The sequence below is a fragment of the Gobius niger genome (assembly GCF_951799975.1).
Source record: "Gobius niger genome assembly, chromosome: 5".
Lineage (NCBI taxonomy): Eukaryota > Metazoa > Chordata > Actinopteri > Gobiiformes > Gobiidae > Gobius > Gobius niger.
In genome coordinates, this window is record NC_136856.1 from 3,726,561 (window position 1) to 3,745,315 (window position 18,755).

At 41.2% G+C, this 18,755-nt stretch overlaps 1 protein-coding gene across 1 annotated transcript in view; it reads left to right on the plus strand.

The window, feature by feature from the left end:
* Positions 1-18,755, plus strand: part of htr4 (5-hydroxytryptamine receptor 4) — a 356,392-nt gene that overhangs the window by 245,350 nt on the left and 92,287 nt on the right. The gene's annotated exons all lie outside the window — the stretch shown is intronic.

Genomic DNA, 18,755 nt, shown 5'->3' on the forward strand with positions numbered 1-18,755 from the left:
TCTCTCCTCCCCTCTCCTCTCTCCTCCTCTCTCCTCCTCCCTCCTCTCTCCTCCTCTCTCCTCTCTCCTCCTCCCTCCTCCTCTCTCCTCCTCTCTCCTCCTCCCTCCTCCTCTCTCCTCCTCTCTCCTCCTCTCTCGTCCTCCCTCCTCCTCTCTCCTCATCTCTCCTCCTCTCTCCTCCTCCGTCCTCTCTCCTCCTCTCTCCTCCTCTCTCCTCCTCCCTCCTATCTCCTCCTCTCTCCTCCTCCCTCCTCTCTCCTCCTCTCTCCTCCTCCCTCCTCTCTCCTCCTCCTCTCTCCTCCTCTCTCCTCCTCTCTCTTCCTCTCTCCTCCTGTCTCCTCCTCTCTCTCCTCCTCTCTCCTCTCTCCTCCTGTCTCCTCCTCTCTCCTCCTGTCTCCTCCTCTCTCTTCCTCCCTCCTCCTCTCTCTTCCTCTCTCCTCCTGTCTCCTCCTCTCTCTCCTCCTCTCTCTTCCTCTCTCCTCCTGTCTCCTCCTCTCTCCTCCTCTCTCCTCCTGTCTCCTCCTGTCTCTTCCTCTCTCCTCCTCTCTCCTCCTCTCTCTCCTCCTCTCTTCACCTGTCTCCTCCTCTCTTCACCTCTCTCCTCCTCTCTCCTCCTCTTTCTCCTCATCTCTCCTCTCTGGACGGACACTAACATTATGTGAAGAGGCAAATGCATAAATATCTCTGTTCCAAGTACATTTTCAACAACAACATTGTTGACATGTTTTGAAACACGCGTGTTCTCGATCTCTTTTTATGGCGTGTGCATTTAAACAGCCTGGTTCTGGATTGAAGACTTTAACAGGATGTTTCTCAGCCGTCCTTATCGATCGATTTTCACCATTTAAAAACTCAGAGAAATGCTAAAATCTTACCACGCCCCCTCACACTAGCACCACGCCCCCTCAGACTAACACCACGCCCCTCACACTAGCACCACGCCCCCTCAGACTAACACCACGCCCCCTCAGACTAACACCACGCCCCTCAGACTAACACCACGCCCCCTCAGACGAACACCACGCCCCCTCAGACTAACACCACGCCCCCTCAGATTAACACCACGCCCCTCAGACTAACACCACGCCCCCTGAGACTAACACCACGCCCCCTCAGACTAACACCACGCCTCCTCACACTAACACCACGCCCCCTCACACTAGCACCACGCCCCCTCAGACTAACACCACGCCCCCTCACACTAACACCACGCCCCCCACACTAACACCACGCCCCCCACACTAACACCACGCCCCCCACACTAACACCACGCCCCCTCACACTAGCACCACGCCCCCTCAGACTAACACCACGCCCCCCACACTAACACCACGCCCCCTCACACTAACACCACGCCCCCACACTAACACCACGCCCCGTCACACTAACACCACGCCCCCACACTAACACCACGCCCCGTCACACTAACACCACGCCCCCTCAGACTAAAAAAAAAGAAAAGAAAAGAAACGTAATAATATATATAAAAAGTCCAGATGTGACTTTTCACAAGTTTTTGATCGTCTTCTTCTACGGCGTCAGCGCCTCTTTCTGTACTTCCTGATTCTCACGTCACTGTTAAAACCCAAAAACTGTCCTCCACATTTTTAAAGCCCCTAATCCAACATTATCGCCCCGTTCTGAGCTCGAAGTGTTTATCTCGCACTGCTGGAGCTGCTCACACGCCCTGTCCAACCTGGAAGATATTCTTTAATACATTATTCCTATAGCTGCCAGCAGGGGGAGCTCTTTCGCCTGCATTTCATTGTTACTAACTCATTCTTGCAGAGACATCAAATTATAAAACGTTATTGAAAGCTGAGGTTTTTAAGTCTAGTTTTAAGCTCCATATGCAGGACATGTCCACTTTAAAACAAACAGAAAACTTATAATGTCTTTTAGTGAACATTTATACCAGACATTCCCAAAGTCCGGGACATCGCGGCTCCTGATCGACCCGAAATTGCCTTGTTGCCCCGAATATTCATTATTTGCTCTATTCAACGGAATGTGTTATTATCTTACTGCTACAATAACTTAAAAAGCATGAATATTGGATTATAAGCTGTACATGTATTATTTTGCAGTAGTTTTTCAGTCCGTTCTCCCAGTACGAGTCGCCCGGTACATTAGAGCTCATTATTTTCTTCATCTCTAACTATGATGCATGAGTTTTATTAACGCGGCCTCACTGTGGCGCCACACGACGCCGTTTACTCCATTTCCTCCTCGTTACTTAATCGTCTGTGCAGGACAAACATTAAGCAATTGTAGTAATAACCGTCAGACTTCATTATCTTTGTTATTTATTGTGCTGAAGCTGAAGTGCCCTTTTTCCTTCTGCTTTATTCACTCCCTTATGTTAACGGCCTGGAAAACAACCCCCGCCTTAAACAAGCGCCTTTTCTCCAGTTCAGCTTTACCCAAATATAAAAGCTTCTTGACTGGAGTCTTGACTAGGCCTGTGTAACGGCTCATTTGAAAGCTAAGACCTAAGAACTTTTTCATTGTGTTGATGGTGTTTCGTCAAATCTTTCATCGTTTTTTGTTGTTTTTCTGTCTTTTGTAGCAGTTTTTTCACTTTTTTGTCCCATTTTTTTCACTTTTGTCACAATTTTGTCACTTTTTTAATCATATTTATGTCACATTTTTGTCGCATTTTTGTCAAATTGTTAGAATTTTTTCATCGCAATTTTTCTGCTTTTTTGTCACATTTTTGTCACATTTTTTTTTTACTTTTTTTTTTACTTTTTTTGTCTAATGTTTGTCGATTTTTTTGTCTAATTTTGTCACTTTTTTGTCACTTTTTTGTCACTCTTTTGACATTTTTCAAGAAGCTTATAGATTTGGCAGGTGTTAAGAGTCTAAACAAACATCTCTGAGTCCTGGAGCGTGTGGACAGTGACCTGCAGTCGTCTTCAGTGTAAATGAGGTGCTTCTTTCCTCTGTGGTCCTGAGTCGTTTCTCCTCAGTGTCTCCCGGAGCCGTCCCGGTGCCCTGTGTCCCTCACCGCATTAGTCAGCGAGGTTTGGACTTCCTGATTGGATTGTGGATTTGTGTGGGTCCGTGTGGGCCTGTGTGGGCCTGTGTGGATCTGTATGGGCCTGTGTGGATCGTTATGGGCCTGTGTGGGTCTGTGTGGGTCCGTGTGGGTCCGTGTGGATCTGTATGGGCCTGTGTGGATCTGTATGGGCCTGTGTGGATCTGTGTGGGCCTGTGGGGGTCCGTGTGGGTCCGTGTGGGTCTGTGTGGGCCTGTGTGGGCCTGTGTGGATCTGTATGGGCCTGTGTGGGTCTGTGTGGGTCTGTGTGGGTCCGTGTGGGCCCGTGTGGGCCCGTGTGGGTCTGTGTGGGTCTGTGTGGGTCCGTGTGGGCCCGTGTGGGCCCGTGTGGGTCTGTGTGGGTCTGTGTGGGTCCGTGTGGGCCCGTGTGGGCCCGTGTGGGTCTGTGTGGGTCCGTGTGGGTCTCTGTGGGCCTCTTTCTCTCCGTCTCTCTCTCCATCAGAAACGACACAATGACCAGCCTCCATAAACAGTGGCTGAGCGGCGGCGTATGGGAGGCAGCTGCTCACATTCTGCACAGGAAGCGTTTCACGGAGCCGCCGCGCTCAGAGACGATGTAAATACGGATTAGGGCCATTTACAGTCCAGGCGTTTGACCCCAGATGCACTATCTTCATAAACGCTCCCCGGAGAAGCTCAATCTGCCACGACTGAACTCAGCCTCGTCTAGAATGTGGACGTTCACCTTCACAGTGTGGTTTAAGTCTTACGATGCAGAGCTGTAGGGTAAAAGTTGTTCAGTCAAATTATTACTGAAGTATTTGCTTTGGAAAATAAAGTATTCAAAGTAGAAAGTAAAGATCGGTTTAAAGAAGCATTAGATATTAAAAATCCCCTCTGAAAAAATCTTTGTAGCAAATTTGTGACCCATCACGACCCATTTGGGGCATTTTGAAGAAGATGTGGCATGCTGGATTTATGAAGTGGAAATATGTCAAAGAGAGGAATCGGCCTCTAAACTTTCAGGCTGTTCTCACTTCTCTGGGACAACAGGGTTCATTTACATAAAGCCATCCCGCTGTAAAGTTCCCCCCCCCTCACAAACCAAAGCAGCGGAGCCTCCTCCCCAAACAACACAAGGAAACAGGAGACGAGAAAATTCTAACGTGGAAACAGAGACGTCAGAGATCAACGAAAAACGCAAAATCCACCGGAATAAAAAGAGACTAAACTTACTTTTTTTAAACTCTGAAGCTTTTGGTCAAAGTGTGGTCCCGTCTGGGGAGCGTCAGCGTCTCTGTCCCGCGATCGCTGCTTTACTATCAAGGCTCTTCATGAGGAAACGGCGCCACAGAATCCCTGATGAATAAATCCACTTCCAAACATGTTCACGGTTCAGCTCGTCTGACACAGTCTTTGTCCATCCAGCACAACCCGGTGTTTACCCAGTCTGTAAATACTAAGGCTGTCAATAGATTCATTTTTTTAATGGCGATTAATCGCACTTGTGAAATGCGATTAATCCCGATTAATCACAGTTATTTTTTTGGCTAATAATTATATTCATTTTTTTAATACTTATCCCACATAAAACACTTACATTTAAAGCATGTGATTACTGATGGCACATTTTATTGACCAAAGCCACAGTTTCATATTTATGTGAAAAGCCCGGCAGCTGATCACCGGGATCTTCAGCCATTTTTGAAGATCCCGGGATCGATAACTCACTTTTTAGAGACATTTTCTTTTGTGCTGAACCTTTTGGACAGAAACGGCAAACTTTTTGGTTCATGAAGTAGAATATAAGGACAAAATTAAAATATTTTTGGTTGAAATAGGATAATTAAATTAATCACAATTAATTATTTTTAATGTTGACAGCCATAGTAAATACACACAGACAAAGCCACGCCCCTTTTTACTGCACGCTCCCAAATCTCCCTAAACAAGCCGGTTTGAAAGTTTACGCTTTTAAAAATACCAATACTGCAGTTTCAACATGGAGAGGGTTCTTCGTGGCTTCAATTGAACGATTCTGCAAAAAAAGAGAAACATCCTGTGTCCCTGATTGTAGTGAGTGGACACGAATGTCAACAAACACAACCGTGCATTTAAATCTGGCTCAATCCATTATTCAGATTTCACACTTTGGGCCTTTTCAGGCACAAAAAGGCTTTTTTTGAAAACATAAAATGTCTGAAAACTTGCAATACATTTTTTTCCTCACATTTATGTGGAGTTTGTATGTTCTCCCTGTGTCCCAAAACATGCACACTAGGCTACTAAAACCTTCAGTCAGAATCATCATTGACACACAGGCCTGATGCAAGATTCCGTGCGTCAAACTTTCTTTTTATTCCTTCCACTCTTCTTCGTGCGTGTGTGGTTTTGTGGACATTTTTAAACCAGTAAAACCAAAATGGAGAAACTCGGCGACACAGCTTTGCTTTTGTCGTTGCCATGGCAACGGAGAAAATCCTCCTAATCTGGAGTGGAAACAGTTTGTTCCTTATTTTGGGCGGTGTCTGCGGGGCTTCCTCGTGATTACCAGCCCGCTGTTTGTTTAACATGTCCTGCCATTCACGTAAATACTGTAAAGCGGCGCCCGGTTCCTGCCCTTCAGCTGCCGCTCGCCGTTTTCCACGCCGTTTTCCACGCCGTTTTCCACGCTCCAGAGAGACAGAGACAGAGAGAACTCCCTCATGGCGGCAGAAGAGAGATGAGTCTAAACCCCGGGCTTTGCTGCGAGGCTCAGACCGCTGGGACTCGGGGTCAAAGAAGAGCGAGACTCTGCTCACTTTTATCTGCCGGCGTTGCACGCGTGCAGAGCGAGTCGAGGCGATTCACGCTCTGTTTGGCGACACAAAGGACAGTCAGTGTGTTGGATCTTTGGAGGGAAAGTTTGTTCACTCAGATTTCTGTGTGTGTGAGCTGGAACTGTTTTTTTTGTTTTTATTTTTTATTTCAACTTAAAACCATGCATGACAGGACAGGACAATTGACATCGACAAAGCATAAAAACAAAACACACACAGACAGACACACACACACATACACACGCATACACACACACACACACACACCTACACACATACACACACATGCATGCACACCACATTCTATGAATTAACCTCTTAACTCCCACCTGAACCGAGCACATTTTCTCCAGTCCAGTCCAAAAGCTTCTGGAAAAAAGCTGTGAAAATAGCAACAAAACTGAGACGAAAACAATGATGGAAATGTGACAAAAAAGTGAGAAAACATTGACAAAAAAGTGACAAAAAATGTATGAAAAAGTGACAAAAATGTCACAAGAAATTGACAAAAAATTGACGAAAAAATGACAAAAACGTGACAAAAAAATGACAAAAATGTGACCAAAAAATGACCAATATTTGATAAAAAATTGATTAAAAAATGACAAAAATGTGACAAATGTGACAAAAATGTGATAAAAAATGGACGAAAAAAGGACAAAAAAGTTACAAAAATGAGTTGAATACCCAACAAAAAAATGCTGGAAAGAAAATCTGATGACGTGAGGAAAAAGATACTAAAAAACATCTTCCAATAAACCGGTTGGTCCAACAATTTTTTAAAAGTTCTATATGGCCAGGTTATCGCTAATTTTTGATGGAGATAAAACTGCTGGAACTGTTTTCCACATGGAACCATCGCACCAACGACACAGCTCCAAAAAAGTAATGAAAAAACAACAAAAACATGATAAAAAAGTGAGGAAAAATTGAAGAAAAGTGGCAAAAATGTCACAGAAATGCCACAAGAAATTGACAAAAAAATTGACGAAAAAATGACAAAAATGTGACAAAAAAATTCCAAAAATATGACAAAAATATGATAAAAATATGACAAAAAATACAAAAATGTGACAAAAAAATGACCAAAATTTGATTAAAAAATTGACGAAAAAATGACTAAAATGTGACAAAAAAATGACCAAAATGTAGCAAAAAAATGACAAAAATTAGATGAAAAAATGACAAAAATGTGACAATATGTGACAAAAATGTGATAAAAAATTGACGAAAAAAGGACAAAAAAGTTAGATAAAACTGCTGGAACTGTTTTCCACATCGAACCATCGCACCAATGACACAGCTCCAAAAAAGTCATGAAAAAACAACAAAAACATGACAAAAAGTTAGAATCGCTTTCAATAGAAGTGTTACACTGTTGCTGTCCAGTCGAGGAGCTTTTAGATTTGGGTAAAGCTGAACTGGAGAAAATCTGCTCGGTCGGTGAAGGCGGGTGGTAAGAGGTTAACATCTGTCTTTGTGGAAGTGCTGGTCAGAGTCCAGGGACGGTTTTAAGTCCCAGTCCGCCCCTGCAGACCGGCAGCGCTTTATATCAAGGGATTCTCATTAAATATTACTAAGCATTGCAGTTTTTTGGGATTAGGATTAGGGTATTGTTATTCATGGCCCGGGAGGAGCTCGGAGTAGAGTCGCTGCTCCTTCACGTCGAAAGGAGCAGCTGAGGTGGCTAGGGCATCTGTTCCGGATACCTCCTGCTCGCCTCCCTCAGGAGGTGCTCCAGGCATGTCCTATTGGGAGGAGGTGGAGGAGGTGTGTGTGGATTGGGAGGTCTGGGCATCTCTGCTGAGACGCTGCCCCCGCGACCCGGCCCCGATAAAGCGGAAGAAAATGGATGGAAAATGGCTCCATTTTCTCCATATATTGTTCATGCGTGGGCCGGCCCGTCCCATTTGGCGCCCTAGGCAAGAATGAACTTTGGCGCATTATATTTCCACATGTGTCTTGACCCAAATAGCATGCTATAGTAGTTGTTGTTTTTTTGTTTTTGGACACTTTTTGGATGTGGATTAGTGTTATATTATAAGTATCTATTCATTAAAAACAACAAAAACAAAGCCTGTGCATCATGAAACACTCACAACACTTCTATTGGAGGAGAAACCTCTACTTCTGAAGTAGATTCATGAATCTTCATCGCGATCTTAAGCGGCTCCCGGAGGCGTAGAAGGACCAGGTGGACTCGTTGGAAAGACTCTATCACTCTCTGATCCAAAGTTGATGTAAATGGCGGGAGTATGAGGTTCAAAAATTAAAGCACAGTTCGGCGCATAAGCATCAGCAGCAGATCCTTCTTAGTTTTTCAATAATTTGCGTTTTATACTTCGTCATCCATTTGTTAGCTTGTCGATACGCAAAACATATGGTTTGTAGATGTATTTACACGCCAAACTTATGCGGGAACTTAAAATATTATTACTGTATCTATAATCATAATTTAAAACAAAGAAAGACTCGCCCTTTTACATTCTAAGATCGTTGTATTGGTTGTGAAAGAAAGCCTCTCTTGAAGCTCCTCCTCGTGTCGGAGACGTTCCTCCTCCTCCACAGGGGGCAGGAGGTGTGGACAGACTCGTGTGAAGCCTCAGGTCCATCTCCTGTTCTCTGTCCTGCAGTTCTAACACACTCTGTCAGCTCTTATATGATAATCTCACCCCCCCCCCCCCCCCCTGGGACGCATGACGCTCCTATAGACGCTCCTCACAGCAGCTCTGACCCTTCAGAGGCTGATGTTCTCCTTCAGTCGACGGCAGATAAAGAGAGAGCTTCGAGTGGACGGGCTTTTATGTATTTGTATTATATGTTTAGTGCTTTCACAGATTCAGGTCAGGGAGCACTTCAGAAGAGGCCGTTATTCATGCAGACCGGCCTCAGCGGAGATTATTCACTTGACAAGTCCAGAATGATGCTCCTTTATTTTTAATATACAGGGACATCAGGCAGAACAAAGGGACCAATGGGATCGGATTTGTGTTGTTAGTGATAAGCAGCACTCGTTTGATGAAAAAAGCATTATTTACGTGTGTCTTCTGGAGATGTACAAACTTGCAGAGGTTATTTCTAAATAGGTCTATAACACTTTAACCTCTTACATATAAAAAATAAAAATAAAAAAATTTGGCATTTATAAACGAATTTATAATTGACTTTTAAATTATTTTATAAGTCAGTTTTTTACATGTACCTTTGTTAACGTAACAACCTTTGCAATAAAAGTTGGAAAACTGGAAAGTTGACGCTCTGTCATTGATAAAATCAACAGTGTTTCCTTAACTTGCGAAAGGAGTGAAACAGCGCCCCCGATTTGAGGCTGGTGGCCAAAAAGTGTACTGCATCCTTATTTGCCATCTATAATATAAAACGCAATCGCGAGTAGAGCGGGGCTTAAGCTCCATAAGGGCGCCACCATGTTTATTTCCCAGGATTCCGCGGGCACCCCCCACGTGTAGGTCCCTCCCCACGTGTAGGTCCCTCCCCACGTGTAGGTCCCTCCCCACGTGTAGGTCCCTCCCCACGTGTAGGTCCCTCCACCGGCATTGGCCAGAGGTCAATATGGACCGCGGTGCTGCTGTCCGAGGACAACCCGGCGTCACAACAACCCGAGTGCACGAGATCTGACTGCCGGGCGTGTGTGCCTGTGTGTGTGTGCGTGTGCGTGTGCGTGTGCGTGTGCGTGTGCGTGTGCGTGTGCGTGTGCGTGTGTGTGTGTGTGTGTGTGTGTGCACTCCGGTACAGTTACATCCTCCAACACACATGACATCTGCGGGTCTTTGTTTAAGTCTCTCCTGCAGTGACCGAGGCTGTGGTTCATTATAGATCCAGTGCTGCGTAATGTCAGAGGCGCGGACACGTGCGTAAGATCCAATCCTGGCCATATTCTGTCTTCAAAGCGAGCTTCAAAACAAACGCGCTGCTCCGAGTGCTTCAGCCTCCGTGTGCGGAAAGCGAAAATGAAACTACCGCTGAACGAGCGCATGGCCTGCACTGCGTTGCTTTTTTTTTGTATTACTTTGCTGCTGTACCATTTGTTTTCTATTTTGCTTTCACGTATTGTGAGCCCAGAGGTTTTTTATTATAAAGCAGCTTTGAAAGCATTGCCAATTTCATTCTAAGGTTATAAATACTGTCTAACAACGATCATTAGGCTATTTCATTTCAAAACGAACTTATTATTTTTTAGATTGCACTTGCACCGTGATGCCCCAAACCACCGGTCCTGCACCGTGAACCGAACCGTGAGAGCTGAACCCCTAATATTTATCCATACATTCCACTGTCTCTTGAATTCTATTTCCTGAGTTTAGAGAACATATAGTCGTTGTAGTCGCTCATTCTGCTGGTGCTCTGGACACCGGGCTCACTCCTTTCTGCACAATGCAGGAGCAGGTAACTTTGCACTAGACCATACAGTCATTACAGCGGTTCTGGGATTGTAGAGACTCCGAGCTTTTGTCTGGTCAAAGGGTCATGAGTAAAAATCAACAAATGTAAGACAGGAGTACGGGTGCATCAAACACTCCAATTGCACTGTGTTTGAAATTATTTTTAGCATTCATTCTTTTATACATTTGTAGTGGCCATAGTTTTTGGAATGGGTTGGGAACCACTGGTCTACTTAGTGCGGGTCTACAGCTATACTGAGTGACGGTATAGGGACTATAGTGGACATTTCTTTGTAATAACTCATAATCTTACAATATCAAATGTGGAGACTAGCGAGGCCCAGCCGAAGGCCGGGTCTCAGCTAGTTGAGATTGAATGGGAGAGAGTTAGTATAAACCATCCATGTGTGTTTTTTTCAAGAAGCTTTTAGATTTGGGTAAAGCCAAACTGGAGAAAATGCGCTCGGTTCAGGTTAAGAGGTTGATTTTATTGTTTTAGTTTAGTCTTCTGTCTGTGGTTCTCCTCACTTCATCTTTGGAGCTGCCCATATATGGTCATGTTCGAAGCTGTCAGCAAAGAGGGGGTAAAATGAAACGTTATCCCAAATAAAGATACATATTTAAGTTTTTAGATTGGGGTAAAGCCAAACTGGGGAAAACATGCTGTGTTCAGGTGGGGGTGAAGAGGTTAAGAGCACGATGAGAGTGTGATTACTCATTCTTCTTCTGTTGATGCTGTGATCTGTGATTAAATGTCCAGCTGTTTGCACGTCGGTATTTTCCAGGCTCTTGAGTCTCGCCTCAGTTTCCGTGTCCTGAACGAACCCACATTTAATCCTATGGAACAAACCGCACCGATGTTGAGCTAAACACCCCACGGTGAAGTTTGCCTGGGGTCAAGATTCAACAAAACAGGCGTTCATATTCTGGCTTGTGTTTTATAGTTTAACCTCTTAACTCCCGCCTGAACCGAGAGCATTTTCTCCAGTTCAGCTTTACCCAAATCCTGTAGGCCAGTGTAAAAATGATCGACAAAAGTCATCTAAATGGATCTTTTTCCTCACGTCATCAGATTATTTTTCCATCATTTTTTGGAGGGGTTTTCAACTAATTTTTGTAACTTTTTTGTAATTTTTTTGTCAAATAGTATATATTTTGTCACTTTTTGTCACATGTTCATCATTTTTTTTGTCATTTTTTGGTCATTTTTTGGTCTTTTTTTTGTTGTTGTAAAAAATGGCCTTTTTTGTCCATTTTTTTTTTACATATTTGCCACTTTTTCATCAATATTTTGTACATTTTTCGTCATTTTTTATATTTACTGTCGTTTTTTTGTCCTTTTGTCAATTTTTGTCATTTTTTTGCCACTTTTTCTTCATTTTTTTCATCATTTTTTGGTCAATTTTTTGTCATTGTTTGGTCTTGTTTTGTAGTTTTTTGAAAAAATTGTGTCCTTTTTTTGTCAATTTTTTGTGACATTTTTGCCACTTTTTCATCATTTTTTCATCAATATTTTGTACATTTTTCATCATTTTTTTTCACTTTCTGTTGTTTTTTGGTCTTTTTGTCAATTTTTTTGTCACATTTTTGTCATTTCTTTGCCACTTTTCTTCATTTTTTTTTTCTCAAATTTTTGTCAATTTTTTGTCAGTTTTTTGTTTAAGTTTTCTCACTTTTTTGTCACATCTTCATAATTGTTTTCGTCTCAGTTCTGTCGCTATTTTCTCACCTTTTTTTGGATTGGGGTAAAGCCAAACTAGAGAAAATGTGCTCAGTTCTGGTGGGAGCTAAGGGGTTAAGAGCGGGAATCAGCCACAGCTCATGAAAATGTGTAAGAAAAAAGGCTGTAGACAAAATCTGGATGTCGAGGAGAGGTTTATGATCATCAATCCAGGCCTGGAGACGATCGAACAGTGAACAGTGAATCACCAAGTCTGACTGAGCTTCCAGAAGAAGAGAATATAATATGCTGAGCCTTAGAATAACAATACAGTTATACCAGGGGAACTGACAGTGAGAGAGATGGAAGCCGGTGCAGCAAAGGGAGGCAAACAGTATGTCTTGAGAGAATTGGAAAGTCAAGGACAAATTCTCCAACATCTAATTAGTCGCCAGTAAGACTCTGGTGAGACAGTTTTGTGCCAGGAAAGGATTGGTGTAAGTTAAGGACATTGCTGCATGATTGACCTTTATCGTGTTGAAATTGAGGTTTGAGCTTCTGCAGTGACCTCATCTCCCCCGGCCGGCCTCGCACCTCCGCTGTTTGAGTGATGGACTTGTTTGCCAATCAGGATGATCGAGCCTCGCTCCCTTTAGCCGCAGCCGATCAGAAGAAGCTGCAGAAGAATGGTGTTTGTTTGTGCTGCAGTCGCTATAAACAAACTCCACGTGTGTCTCGTGCAGCTCAAACTGCAAAACAAAAAAGCGTTTTCCTCCCCCGACATGTTCCAGCCATGTCCTCATGACCTGTTCACCACAACTGCCTCTAAAACCCTGCACTCAGGTCATGCACGAGCTTAATATAGAAGCTGCAGTTACAAAAAAGGCCTGAGGTGGCAGTAGTGAGTATAAAAATGATCAACTTGCATCTAGTCCCTTTAACTCATTGACTGCCAGTCATTTTCAAATCGGAGAGCTCCCCACTGCCAGAGGTTTTTCAGGATTTTGACTGTTTTTTCAAGACCCACAGAAAATGTAGGTCTTGGTCTATGTCAACACGAAACAAAGATTAGACTCTCTTCTTTCATCTAAAAAAAAAAGTTTGAGACAAAAACTCAACAAAAAGATGACAAAAGGGCAGTAAAAAAATGTCAAAAATCCAGCAAAAAAATGTCAAAAATCCAGCAAAAAACATAAAAATCCTGCAAAAAAATGACAAAAATCCAGCAAAAAAAATGTTAAAAGTCCAGCAAAAAATGTCAAAAATCCAGCAAAAAAATAACAAAAAATCAGCAAAAAAATGATAAAAGTCCAGCAAAAAAATAACAAAAATCCAGCGAAAAAAGTAACAAAAATCCAGCAAAAAGTGACAAAAATCCAGCAAAAAAAGACAAAAATCCAGCAGAAAAAAGACAAAAATCCAGCAAAAAAAAGACAAAAATCCAGCAAAAAAAGACAAAAATCCAGCAGAAAAAAGACAAAAATCCAGCAAAAAAATTACAAAAATTCAGCTAAAAAATGACAAAACTCCAGCAAAAAAAAGACAAAAATCCAGCAGAAAAAAGACAAAAATCCAGCAAAAAAGTGACAAAAATCCAGCAAAAAAAGACAAAAATCCAGCAGAAAAAAGACAAAAATCCAGCAAAAAAAGACAAAAATCCAGCAGAAAAAAGACAAAAATCCAGCAAAAAAAGACAAAAATCCAGCAAAAAGACAAAAATCCAGCAAAAAAAGACAAAAATCCAGCAAATTTTTTTTTAAAAGTCCAACAAAAAATGTCAAAAATCCAGCAAAAAAATAACAAAAAATCAGCAAAAAAATGCTAAAAGTCCAGCAAAAAGTGACAAAAATCCAGCAAAAAAAGACAAAATTCCAGCAAAAAAGTGACAAAAATCCAGCAAAAAAGAGACAAAAATCCAGCAGAAAAAAGACAAAAATCCAGAAAAAAGTGACAAAAATCCAGAAAAAAGTGACAAAAATCCAGAAAAAAGTGACAAAAATCCAGCAGAAAAGTAATACAAAAATGGCAAAAACACATAAGGGAAATAAAAAGTGACGACAATGGCAAAGAGGAGAAGAATGCACTTGGTTTTGGCGGGTGGTAAGAGGTTAAGAAGTATTTCTACAGCTCAATGCTCATTTGCATATTGAATTGCAGTTTCTGATTCCTGCTTCTCAGTGACTTGGATCAAATGAGTCAGGCCACATGTAAAAAGTTCTTCTGAACAGTAAAATGAATCCTGACCTGATGTGACCGAGTCCAAACTCGAGGGTTCACGTGAGGCGACCGCGGGGACGCCGTGTGTTGACTCTGCCGCCGCCGCCGCCGCGTGTCGTTTGTGGCTCATAATGAGTTTACAACGCGCCGCACAAACGCTCCCTTCTCTGGAAAACTGCAGACAGCGCTTCATAAATCCATTTGGGGGCTTTCTTGTGTCATTGTTTGGCCGGAGCTGGCAGAGTTTGTGAAAGGCGACAGATGTGGAAAAATGCAGAGAGTAGAGTTGTTTGTGACAGACTGAGGGATGAAGAGGATGTGAGTTTGGTTTGTCAAGGTCGACGAAGCAGCGGGAAAGAAATGATGCAGGATTTTGAAACACGTTCTGCAAAATACACTGTTATACAAACTGTTAGACTCTTTGCTTCTGCTAATGTAGGTTTTTTTAATTAGATACTGCAGGAAAAAGTCAATGATTGTCCATTTCCACCTTCTGGGCCTGGTTTAATTTTAACTATATTCTTTAATACGCTTATATATCTTTCCCAGTCCCTCTCTGATTCTTCTGCTCCGGCCCTTTGCCTTTGTGTGGCAAACCGCTTATGTTTGTGTCGAGTCGAATGTGCGGCACAGAAATAGTCTCCATGAAGTCAGAGTTTATAAAACCTCATTTAACCTCTTGACTCCCACCTGAACAGATCCCATTTCATCCAGTTCTTTACCCTAATCAAAAAGCTTCTTGGGGAAAAAAGCACCAAAACAGCCACAAAAATGAGAAGAAAACAAGGATGTAAACGCAACAAAAATGTGAGAAAAATTCAACAAAAATGTGACAAAAAACTCAACCAAAAAGTGACAAAAATTCAACAAAAAAATGACAAAAATTCAACCAAAAAGTGACAAAAATTCAACAAAGAAATGACAAAAATTCAACCAAAAAGTGACAAAAATTCAACAAAAATGTGAAAAAAATTCAACCAAAAAGTGACACAAATTCAACCAAAAAGTGACAAAAATTCAACCAAAATGTGAGAAAAATTCAACAAAAAAATGACAAAAATTCAACAAAAATTTGACAACAATTCAACAAAAATGAGACAAAAATTCAACAAAAAAATGACAAAAATTCAACAAAAATGTGAAAAAAATTCAACCAAAAAGTGACAAAAATTCAACCAAAAAGTGACACAAATTCAACAAAAATGTGAAAAAAATTCAACCAAAAAGTGACAAAAATGTGACAAAAATTCAACAAAAATGTGAGAAAAATTCAACAAAAAAATGACAAAAATTCAACAAAAAATTGACAAAAATTCAACAAAAAATTGACAAAAATTCAACAAAAAAATGACAAAGAATCAACAAAAATGTGACAAAAATTCAACAAAAATGTGACAAAAACTCAACAAAAAATGACAAAAATTCAACAAAAATGTGACAAAAATTCAACAAAAAAATGACAAAGATTCAACAAAAATGTTGCAAACACAAAATAAGGTGACACAGCAACAACGCGAGGAAAAAGATCAGTTTTGTGGGTCTTAGCTTTCAAATGAGGCGTTACACAGGCCTCTATAATGGCCAAAGAGGACAGAATGCATTTGGTTTAGGCTCGTGGTAAGAGGTTAAACAGGATTTGATGCTATGTTGGTTATTGTAGTTCATATATGCTGTAGTTTTTCCTTCATGAAAATCAAATCAGGAGTTGTGTTTTGTTTCATTCAATTATTTGTGAGTAATCCTCCATATCCAGTCTGTATTATGAAGCCTGAGAACAGGCTGTTTTACCTGCTGATGTCATGAGTTGGTGTCGTCATCCAGAAATCTGTGTCTGTAGAGTCCATTTAACTTCACAGGTTTAATGTCAGCTCTAAACTGCTCTCACTTCAAAGCTGCAAAACCTATTGTCCATAAAAATGACGTTTTTGCCATTTTATGCTCACTGCTGCCACCTCAGGTCACATGTGTAACTGCAGCTTCTATATTAAGCTCGTGCATGACGGCACTTCAGACCCGAAGTAACACCTTTGTGAGCGACAGTGCAGGGTTTTAGAGGCAGTTGTGGTAAACAGGTCATTAGGACATGGAGGAACATGTCGGGGGAGGAAAATACTTAGTTTTAACATTTTTAAACTCCGTATAGTCCCTTTAAAAGTTGTAAATATCCACATTTTCCATCAGCTTCTGTTTAATCCCCCGCCTTAACAGAGCATGTGTTCTTCGGTTTGACTTTAACCAGATCTAAAAGCTTCTTGAAAAAACATCAAAAGAGCGACAGAAATGCAGCAAAACTGGTGACAAAAAATTATGAAAAAGTAACAAAAAAGAACAAAAAAGTGACAAAATAGCACCAAAAATATGATGGCTTTCAAATGAGGCGTTACACTGAGCCTGTAAGTCAAGAAGCTTTTAGGTTTGGGTAAAGCTGAAGTGGAGAAAATGTGCTCGGTTGCGGTGGGGGTTAAGGGATTTAGTCTGACTACTTAGTTACTTTACTGATTACTTGGTTTTGAAAATAACTTATATTACTTATTCAGTTTATTTTAGTAGTATTTTATTGTAGAATACACTATAGTGACATCTGCCTTAGTTTAGGTCTCTGACCACTAGTGGGCGCTACATTACTGCTGTTGGTGGAGTCTGATTCACTTCAGTGCACTGCTGTTCACCTGGTGCTGCAGCGAAACACGTTTCTCACTAAGATTACGGATGTGTCTGACCTCATGGCACTGACCCGGGGTTGGCTTCAGTCCACTCACTTTGAGCTTCCACTAACTGTATGATTGTGAAACTGTGGAGAGAGAGAAAATGTAAACTGCTGAAATAAACTAAAGTAAGACAAAGATCATAACCTCCTCCTCCTGCATCAGCTGGTGGGACGTTCTCTGTCGGTCTGGTATGTTTGAAAGCAGGATATAGCCTCTGAAGCTCGATCGTCTAACACTTTATTATCAGCACAGAGTGTGATCTTTAATAATAGTGAGTATTCAGTTTTTACAGTGAGAAAACGCTCCTCTCTCTCCTCCCTGCAGTGTTGTTTATGTTTATGCCGTGGTCTTCAGGCTGGAATCGTGAACCTTGCAACCAAAAGAAAGGAAAATGACAAAATAGTAACGCACTGTGACTTTTGGAAAAGTAACTTAGTAAAAGATGTACCTTTTTCCAAACATGTTCATTCTTTTGAAAATGACACAGTAAATGATCGTTGAAGCGGCCAGTGAAAGAGCCTCCTGTGTCGGCGAGGCGAGGCGAGGCGAGGCATGCTCCCCTGCATTGTTCTGAGGTGAATTGTTCTGAGGTGAATAGTTCTGAGGTGAATAGTTCTGAGGTGATAGCATGCTGCTGTGGTGTGTTGTGTGAGACTCTGTAGAAAAGTGCAGATGCAGACGTTACAGTCCGTCCTCACACTTTCTTATTGTCCAGGCTGTTCATGGATGTATAGACTCTCTTTAGCTTTAGCGCAGAGTCAGCATTAACCTTTGACTCTGAATAATGTTTCAGTTTTATGTGATTTATGCTGCCTTCATGTGCTCTGGGAAAGACGATCCTTTTGTGAAGTGGAAATTACAAGTGCTTTAGTGTTTTATCAAAGTGAAACATAAAAAAAAACACAATACACTATAAAAAAAATAAACTCACATGAGAAAGTCGCTGTAGTACTGCAGTACAGCTACAGTATCTGCTTTGATCAGTGAAATATATGAAGTTTAGCTTTTTGGCATCACTTTATTTACACTACCTTCATACAGTGTACCGAACTACATTTAGTACAATGTAATGAGCTCTGTAACAATGTGTAATAACTTGTACCTATGGGTTATACACAATACTAATAACTTGTATTAGTACTTTGTAAGTACATAATGTAATAGGACAGGAGACCCTTCAGGCTTAAGGTTAGAGTTATGTCTTATTACATGATGTAACTACAAACTACAAATACATATTACTACATTGTGTATCTAACCCACAGGTACAAGTTATTACACATTGTACAGAGCACATTACAACTTTTTGAAGAAAGTGTAGTTTTATCATACGACACTTTTAACGTCTACTTGAGTAAAATTCTAATGAAGTATCTGTACTCTTACTTGAGTAAAAATAATAATATCTAAGCGGCTAATGCTTCATTTTGATCGATAAAGCAGATGTAGTTTGTCTCGTGCTCCTTGTTCTTTATAATTATTTAGTATTTCTGTATTTTCTGCCATTTTTTGGGGAAAATTCTATGTAAATATTCACGATTTCCACAGGATTTTATGTTTTGTTTCACACATTTCATGGCATCATTGAAAATAAATCAGACTTTTCAGTTACTCACAGTACTTAAGTAACATTTTTGAAGTACTTTTTTACTTTTGCTCACTTTTTTTTATTTTGGGGGTCATTACTTCATACTTGTAATTGAGTAAAGTTGTTTCAAAGTAACGTTACTCTTACTTGAGTACATATTCTGCCTCCTGTGCCCACTGCTCATCTCGGGGATCCCACTTTCCCAGGAAAAAAAAAAAGATGAGACGTTCATGTGAAGTTTTGTTTATTCAATATTGCACAGTGAAAGCAAGTTTATTTATAGAACAACGTAATGCAGGAAATGTATTCAGATGTTTCCCTCGAAGGAGAAAAACTACCCTTTAGAAAGAGCTCTGTGACTT